This window comes from Ictidomys tridecemlineatus, chromosome 4 (genome assembly GCF_052094955.1).
Source record: "Ictidomys tridecemlineatus isolate mIctTri1 chromosome 4, mIctTri1.hap1, whole genome shotgun sequence".
Lineage (NCBI taxonomy): Eukaryota > Metazoa > Chordata > Mammalia > Rodentia > Sciuridae > Ictidomys > Ictidomys tridecemlineatus.
Window position 1 is genome coordinate 99,331,660 of NC_135480.1, and position 8,034 is coordinate 99,339,693.

At 44.5% G+C, this 8,034-nt stretch overlaps 1 long non-coding RNA gene across 10 annotated transcripts in view; it reads left to right on the forward strand.

Moving 5' to 3' along the window:
• Positions 1-7,132, forward strand: part of LOC110598447 (uncharacterized) — a 139,556-nt gene extending 132,424 nt beyond the window's left edge. For 8 of the 10 annotated variants that reach the window (XR_013437903.1, XR_013437907.1, XR_013437898.1 and 5 more), the window contains one exon: positions 1,199-2,966. This is a non-coding gene — a long non-coding RNA (uncharacterized LOC110598447). Of the gene's footprint in view, positions 1-1,073; positions 2,967-6,962 lie in introns of those variants that run through there. The other 2 variants (XR_013437905.1, XR_013437906.1) reach the window with 2 other exon arrangements.
• Positions 7,133-8,034: the final 902 nt, after the last annotated feature.

An 8,034-nucleotide genomic window follows, 5' to 3' on the forward strand; every position in this document is an offset into this window, starting at 1 on the left:
GGGCCAATCTAAGAATTTTGCCGTGACTGAGGAAGCCAGTCAGATTCCTGTCTAGTTAAAGATGCTATAGAATAAGAAGTTAAGAAACACCCTAATTGTAATGTGTCACTTCAGATTGGATTTGACTGTGTTTAAATAGTCTGCTCCTCTCCCCTGCCTCCATGCCACAAAAAAAAAAAAAAAACCTAAACAGAAAGCAATGGCTAAAGCAAAATAGATATGCATGTTGCTGTCATGTGATAGAAGTCCAGAGGTAGCAGTGACAGGCAGGGCAGAGAACTCCTTAGATCAGACTACTAACTTTCTGCTCTTCATCCTCAGTGTGCATTCCCAGCTTCAGTCACCTCTGGTTCCAATAAGGATGCAGGAACATCAAAGATATCTTTGCATTCCAGGCAGCTGGAAACACAAAAGGAATTAAAAGAGCAAGCCTCTCCATTGTTTGTGTGTGTGTGTGTGTGTGTGTGTGTGTGTGTGTGTGTTTAAGTTTTAACTCTGCTTATACTTTATTGGACAGAACTGAGTCATGTGGTCAAGCCTAGCTGCAAAGAAAGCTGGGAAATGTAGTCTTTAAGCTGGGAACATTTACTGCCCTAAATAAAACAGACACTGTCACGAGGGAAGAAAAACTAAATATGTCTTGGATTAGGTTACTAATACTCTCTGCTACCTTGAGTAAGTCTGCTATATGGATGAAGCTGGTCTGTTGTGGCATGTTTGCATTTGCCACTATATTATAAAATATATTCAGGATCCTGTTAATAAATTTCTTCCTTATTTCCTTTCACATAAAAAAAGATGTCAGATTCTTACAACTAAGGGTTGCCTTGATATTTCTTTCTAAGACCTCTTTACAGCTCCATGTCTCACTGGGCTTGGGAAATAGAGTGATTTACTGGTCTTCACAAGTGTTTTCCAGAGTCCTCAATTCATTCACAGAGTCACATGAAAAGCTGACAGGGAGGGACCCTAACAGATCTTATTGGCATACTGATGACTTAAATTAGAGAAAGGGCTTCTGTGTAGGTTGTCTTTGCCTTCTTGCCCTTTGAGCTATTTGCCTTCTTTTTCAGGTCCTAAAGCCAAGGCTCCTGGGCTCGCTCCTGGAACATTGCAGAGAACTTGGAGTTGGTTTCCGCTTCCTCATTTCTTCCAGTGTTGTCTAAAATTATTGTCCTTTTTCTTTTCCACCCAAAAGTGTTCAGAGAGGACCTGAGCTTCAGAGATTCAAGCTGGAAAACGGCTTCGTTCCCTGCTGCCTGGCACGACCTCAGGGGATATTTCTAGGTAATTAGACCACCTGCCTGGGTAGTGCCAGGCATCTGCACACCCTTTCCATCTGTCAGAGAGCACGGTGGGAAAAAGGGGAGAGGCTTTCCTTTGGAGCTCCTCTGGGGAGTCACCTCTACCATAGCCCTGGTAACATCTAATCTGGGGTTCAGTTGACTCTGGAGTCTGTGGGGAGGAGGAGCAGGCATCCTAATTATTAAAACAAAAAGAAACAACAAACAAATAAATTCAGTGTGTTAGTCCCTTTGGGTTGCTATTTTTAAAAATGCCCATAGACTGGGTAGCTTATAAATAAAGAAATGTATGTCTCACAGTTCTAGAGGCTGGGAAGTCCAAGACTGCCAGATTCAGTGTGGGGAGGGGGATGCTGCCAGGTAAATGGAAAGCTGCCTCCTCATTGTGTCCTCACCTGGCGAAAGAGTGAGGACGCTCTCTGAGGCTTCTTTTGTAAGGGCACAAATTCCCTTCATGAGGGCTCAGGCCTCATGACCTAATCACATCCAAAGGCCCCACCTCTGAATACATCACTTGGGGGTGAGGATTTCCACATATGAATTTCAAGGGGGACACAAATATTCAATCTATAGCAGTCAGCAAGTGTCTAAAAATAGCCAATCCTCATGCCCCATTCCAGGGAGGCTGGGGGTGGAGCTCAGAGCTGATCACGGGAAACATGCAAGGGCAGGTCATTGTGGTTAGTTGACAGACATTCGAGAATGCATTTCATGCTGAGTCTATGGGTAAAAAATACTTCCCTATGAGCTAATTTTATTACTGCAATGAACCTCATCTCTATGAGTCAGAAGGTCACCCTCTGTAGCCATCATGTGGCTGGGAATCAGAGAAAAGTGGAATCAACAGGCCTCCAGAGGTGATTTTGTACACCTCCTGTCTCAATGCAATTAAATCCAATTGGTTAACACCTAACAATCATTGAGTACTTGTCATCTGCAAGCTCCATGCCAAGGGCACTCATTCCTTATGTAATCCTCCCAACAACCCTCTGAGTTTATTTCCATTCCATTTTAACAGACAGGAAAACCGAGGGCCAGAGTTACCCCAGTGAGTCGTCAGAGCTGGGATTCCATTTCAGCTTTAGATTGATTCCCAAGGCTAGCCTCCCTTTCCTCGAGCTCTATGACCTTCTGTGATGTACTGGAGGTCCACAGGTGCCTGGAACTTGTGGTTTCTAGATGCCACTGGCCCGACCAGCTTGGTCTGGAGGTGGCCATAACCATCTCTAGGGAGGCCTGCTTTATGCTTCCCTGGCTAATTAACTCTAGTGTGTCATCACCCAGAGTGAACAAAAAGTGATCCCATGGAAATATAATGTGACCCACATATATATTTTACAAATTCTAGTAGGCATGCTAAAAACCAAAAGAAAAGAGAGAGAGAGAGAGAAACTGGTATCATTGTAACACAGGCTGTCTACATAAAATATTTAAGTAATCACATTACAGTGGTACATCAGCGCATAGAAAAATATCACTCAAACTACATCAATTCATTGACACTGACATGGTCAGTGATTTTTTTTATGTGTTTTAATACTAGAAATGACATCTTTTCCTGACATGTGTATTACAGCACAACAATAATATATTAGGGGGTGTGATGGTTACAGCAGAATGTATTCCTATCAAAACAGTAAAGTTCTCCCTGATTCAAAAATGTTTTCACTGACTTCACTTTTTTTTTTTTTTTTAATACTAGCAATTGAACCCAGGGACATTTAACCTCAGAGCTGTATTACCAGCCCTTTTTATTTTTGATTTTGAGACAGGATCTCTCTAAGTTATTCAGGTTGACCTCAAACTTGCAATCCTCCTGCCTCTGCCTCTCAAGTCTAGTGGATTACAGAAGTATGCCACCACGACCAGCCTGGCTTTTTAATTAAAACTAAATAGAATTAAAAACTCAGTCCCCCAAGCGCGTTGGCCATTTTTCAAGTGCTTAGTAGACACCTGTGGCTAGTGGCTACGGTATCCGACGGTGTCGTTCGGGCATCTCACTGAAATTCTTCCTGATGGAAATGCACTTAATGTGTCCTGAGCAGAGGGAAGAGAATCTGTACAGGGGAGGAGTAGAGAATGAGGCCCCGGTGGTGCGGGTCTCCATGGGAAAGGTCAACAAACCATTGTCAGTTTTCAAAACAGAGATCAGATAAGAGGAATGAGCCCCATCTGGATGCGCTGGACTGAATGGGTGGTGGGGACACGGATTAGAGACTGGGGGACCCCCATTCTCCGAGAGGGGAGACAGTGCAGCCCTGAAGTTCAGTGGTAGCAGCCAGAAAAGGAAGAATATGTGTGAGAACCCAGTGCAGAGTCGCTCTGGGTCAGTGGTTGGATGCATAAAGGGAACATGCAAGGGGGAAGAGTTGAAGGCTTTCAGCCTTGGACAGCATCTAATGATGATCCACAGACGGAAAGAGGGAAGTCAGAGGGAAGCTTGCAGGACCGTGGGGAAGTGACACTCACAGCTCAGCTCACCACAGAGTTTGGTGGTGATGTCTCCCGTGGTCTTGCCTCATCTTTTCTCCTCCTCCCTTATTTCTTTGTCCTTCTTCCACTCTTCCCTCACTTCTCTTGCCTGCCCCTTTCTTCTCTTGAAGTGAAAAATACAGGAATGGAGCATCTATCCTACCCACCAGCTTAAGGGGGTACTTCCCAGGCCCGAGGAAGAACCACAGAGTTTGTGAGCACTTCTTCATCAGAGACAACAAAATAGATGCCCTCTTTGACACACGTCCTTCTGCGGTGCCTGGCATCCCTGTTGGAATTTGGCCTGACGTGGAGAGTAGGGGTGGCTGGAGGGAGTGAAGGTCCCATAGTTTCCTTTTGTTGATGGTATGTAGGAGCATAATTCCACCTAGTTGCGACTAACATTCCACTTATGACCATTTCCCATTTCTCGGGTGAGGAAAGTAAGATACGGAGTTATCAAATAATTAAGCTGAGGAAACACCTCTGGTAAGTGTTGGGGCAGGATCTGACTGGTGCAGCTGTGCTGAATACCCACCATGGCTAGGTGAAAAGTGGCAGTCCCCTACCACCCGTGAGCATTCCTGTCCTTTCTAGATCTTTCTCAAGGGCAGGCTCTTCACAGAGTGGGCAGCTCTTATGAGACATCTGGGAGGTTTCCTCTTTCACAGGTGGAGTTGGTGGCCTGGTGGAGTTGGTGGCACTGTGAGGTGGGAAGCAAAGGGACTGACTTCCTTCTTCCTACTAGTGGAGCGAAAGGCAGGAGGGGGACATGCTCCTTAAGTGTCTTTTCTCATTGTTCATCAAATGACTGCTCCTGGGGATCTGTTTTTCTGCTATACATGCTGTGTTTTGAATGTGTTGTTCTAATATAGTCACCTACTTGCAACTACATAACAAAAAAACAAAAAAGCCCTCAAATAAAATAGGAGCTGGGGGGAGGCAATGGGGAGAAGAGGAGATGGGAAATATAGCACTGCTGCTCTACAACCACTCAGGGGATTTACTCCGGGCTTTCAGAGCCAAGTGAATATTGCTTATTCATGTGCGATCTAATCCTCCTCTCAGCCCAGAGGCTGAGGGCGGCAGGGGTGACTTGGTTGCAGAGGGGCAAGGCAAAGGTGGAGCGTGGGCTTTATGTGGTGCACCGGGTTTTACAAGCTCGGAAGGGCTGGAGTTGGAAGAAATTGGTCCTTGAATGGCTTGGATGGGTGCAGGGGGTAATGATGGGGAGGGAGTAATCCTGGAGTGGAGGTGGGTTGAGGAGCAGATATGGGATTCCTTGATGAGCCAAGAAAGTGTTGTGGCTCAAACATCTGGGGGACAGAAAGTCCAGGATCCTTCCACCATACCCTGCTTGGGAGGAGGCTGAGCTGCAGATTGATGTGCGTTTCCAGGCAGAGAATGTCTTAATAACCCAACTCACGGGTGATGGATGTCAGAGGAGGAGCAGCGGAGCTATGGCTTGGCCACCCCAAAGCTCCAACTCGATCACATGCGATAATTCACTCCGGGGCATGGGGAAGGAGAAGATTTCCCAACTGCGGCTAACCAGTGTTGAAGACCTAAAAACAGCCACTTGGGACTGCTTTTATGTTCAGCTGTCGGCTTAGAAGCAAATGGCTAAGGGAACCTGGACACGGATCAAACAAATGTGCTGGGAACCGCATGCAAGGCACAGTGCTGCTATTATTTCCCGCTGAGGGCCTGTGTGCCCAGCCTGCTCCCCTCCAGCCGCACAGGAGGAGAGCATCAGAAGAGGGGGAGACCTCTCTGAAACATCTGATGGGGCCACACTGCAGCTGGCCTGGGTTGGGGGAACAATTCCAGCACAGAGACACCATGGAGTGGCAGGCTGTCACCTCTGTAGGGCACAATGACTGAGCAAGAGAGAAAAAGTGGCCCTTTCTTTGACCCCGTGGAAGCTCAGGGACTGGTGGCAGGAAGCCAGCTCTCTCCCCACTGGGCCTGGATTAGAGGAGAGCCTTGTTTTCTACAGGGAAGGGAAGGGTCCCTCGGGTCACTGGGCAAATGGAAAGAAGACCTCTTCCTTACCAATCCCTCAGTTTCGCCACCCCCAGCAGTGACTTTGTTTAAATCAAAAGCTGAGTTGGTACAGAGGCTAGGATCCTGTGTTGGTTCTAACCCTGAAGAGGTGTTCTGCCACCTTCTGACAGAAGGTGTAATGAGAGTAATAGAAATAGCAGCAGATATCCTTGGAAAATGTTTGCCATGCACCAGGCATTGTACTGCCTGTTTTGGGAATGTTAGTCACATTTAATTCTCCAACAGTCCTGGGCATGGGCGTATTCCTCCTCTGATCTCACAAACACTCCAACACATTCCCCAGGATCAAAGTGTCTTGGAACGCTCACTCAAAATAAACTCAGGTAATTTCTGAGCAGGTGTGTTATTTTGGGTTGGCTCCAGGTGCATTATTAATTTATTGAGACCTTTATTGGCCGGCTAATGGCAGGTGGGGAGGAAAAACAGTCAAGCAACTGAACAGGTGAGAGGTGATATGACACCTGATGAGGAGTTTCAATACTGTAGCAACACCACGTATTTTATAAACAGTAGATGGTCCTTATGGAGACATTCTAAGCTGGCAGAAGCACATGAGTAGTAAACATTCTTAGATTCACTTTGCATTTAAGGCAACTGAGCTTGAGAGAAGTGAAATGATTTTCCCAAAGCTACACAGTAAGTTGGTTGTAGAATCAGGATTTGAACCCATGTCTGTCTAAAACCAAATCCACACTTCTTTACCTCTAGGCCAAATCCCAGTTTGGTGGATGGTGTTAACAATTCCATCCTAAATACAAAGGAGACACCCAGCAAAATGCACATCTTTTTTTTTGTTTAAATTGGAAATGAATAACAATAGGGAGATATTCTATTACTTGTAATATGAAATGTCTTAATAGTGTTGGAGAGTCATTTCCTAAACCAGTTGCTCTTTTCCTTGGCTTAAAGTCACAATTGTAGACTCTCAGAGATAGAAGGGAATTTGGATGACTTGTAATTCAAGCCTGTCTTTTTACATAAGAAAAAGAGAGAGGAACCAGGGTGCTCAAGTTAACACAGCTACTAGATATAGCCATGCGTGATGGAGTCTATTCTTCAGAAATTTGGACTCAGACCCAAGCTCTTTTCTCCAGTCTATGTACTCCCTTATGTCTTTAGGGTCTACCTTCCATGAAGAACACAGACTTACCCCAATCTCATATGGTCTAAAGATGAAACTTTCCGGGCCTGGGGATGTGGCTCAAGCGGTAGCGCGCTCGCCTGGCATGTGTTCGGCCAGGGTTCGATCCTCAGCACCACATACAAAAACAAAGATGTTGTGTCTGCAGAGAACTAAAAAATAAATCAATAAATAAATACTAAAAAATTCTCTCTCTCTTCTCTCTCTTAAAAAAAAAAAAATGAAACTTTCCTGTTTTCCTACACTTTCACCACTACTTCACTTTTTCCCAGACGGCCAGGTGGGTTTGGTTTTGTTGTAATTGTGTCCCCTCAAAGGCTTTGTCCCCCAGGTGGAGATAATGAGGTGGTGGAATGCTTAAGAAGGGAGACCTAGTGAAAAGTCCTGAGGTCATTAGGGGTGAGCTCTCAGAAGGTAGTTCCATTGTTGTGGAAAGGGTGGATTTTTTAAATAACTGGTTCTAATAACTGGATATGTTTATGGAAAGACAAGAGAGAAGGAAAGAGAAAGAAAGGAAGGAAGGAAGAAAGAAAGTTAATCCTTACCTCACACCAGGCAGAGGAATTATAAAGAGTAACATAATATGGTAATATCTTTTGAAATAAATGCATAGGAGTAAATTGCCATGACCCAAGATAGGTAAAGCTTTCTTCAGGATATGAGATGCCTAATCGTAAGGGGAAAATTAACTAATCGAATTACATTAAAATTAGTAACTTTGATCAATAAAAAAAAACTGAAAAAGCAAAAAGGCAAGCTACAGAGTAGAAGATATTTGCAAAACACCTATCAAAGGACTCATATCCAGAAAATTAAAAGAATCTTACACATCAATAAGAAAAAAGCAGACAACTCAACAGAGAAATGGGCTAAAGCTTCGATAGGCCTTTCTTAAAAGAAGACCTCCAGTACTTTACTAAACATGTGAAAAGTGCTCAATTATTTTTGTTAATTGGAGGTTTGTAAATTAAACCAGGGAAATATCTATTACATTTTAGTAGAATGGCTAAAATACAAAAGACGGACAATACCAAGTATTGGTGAGAATGT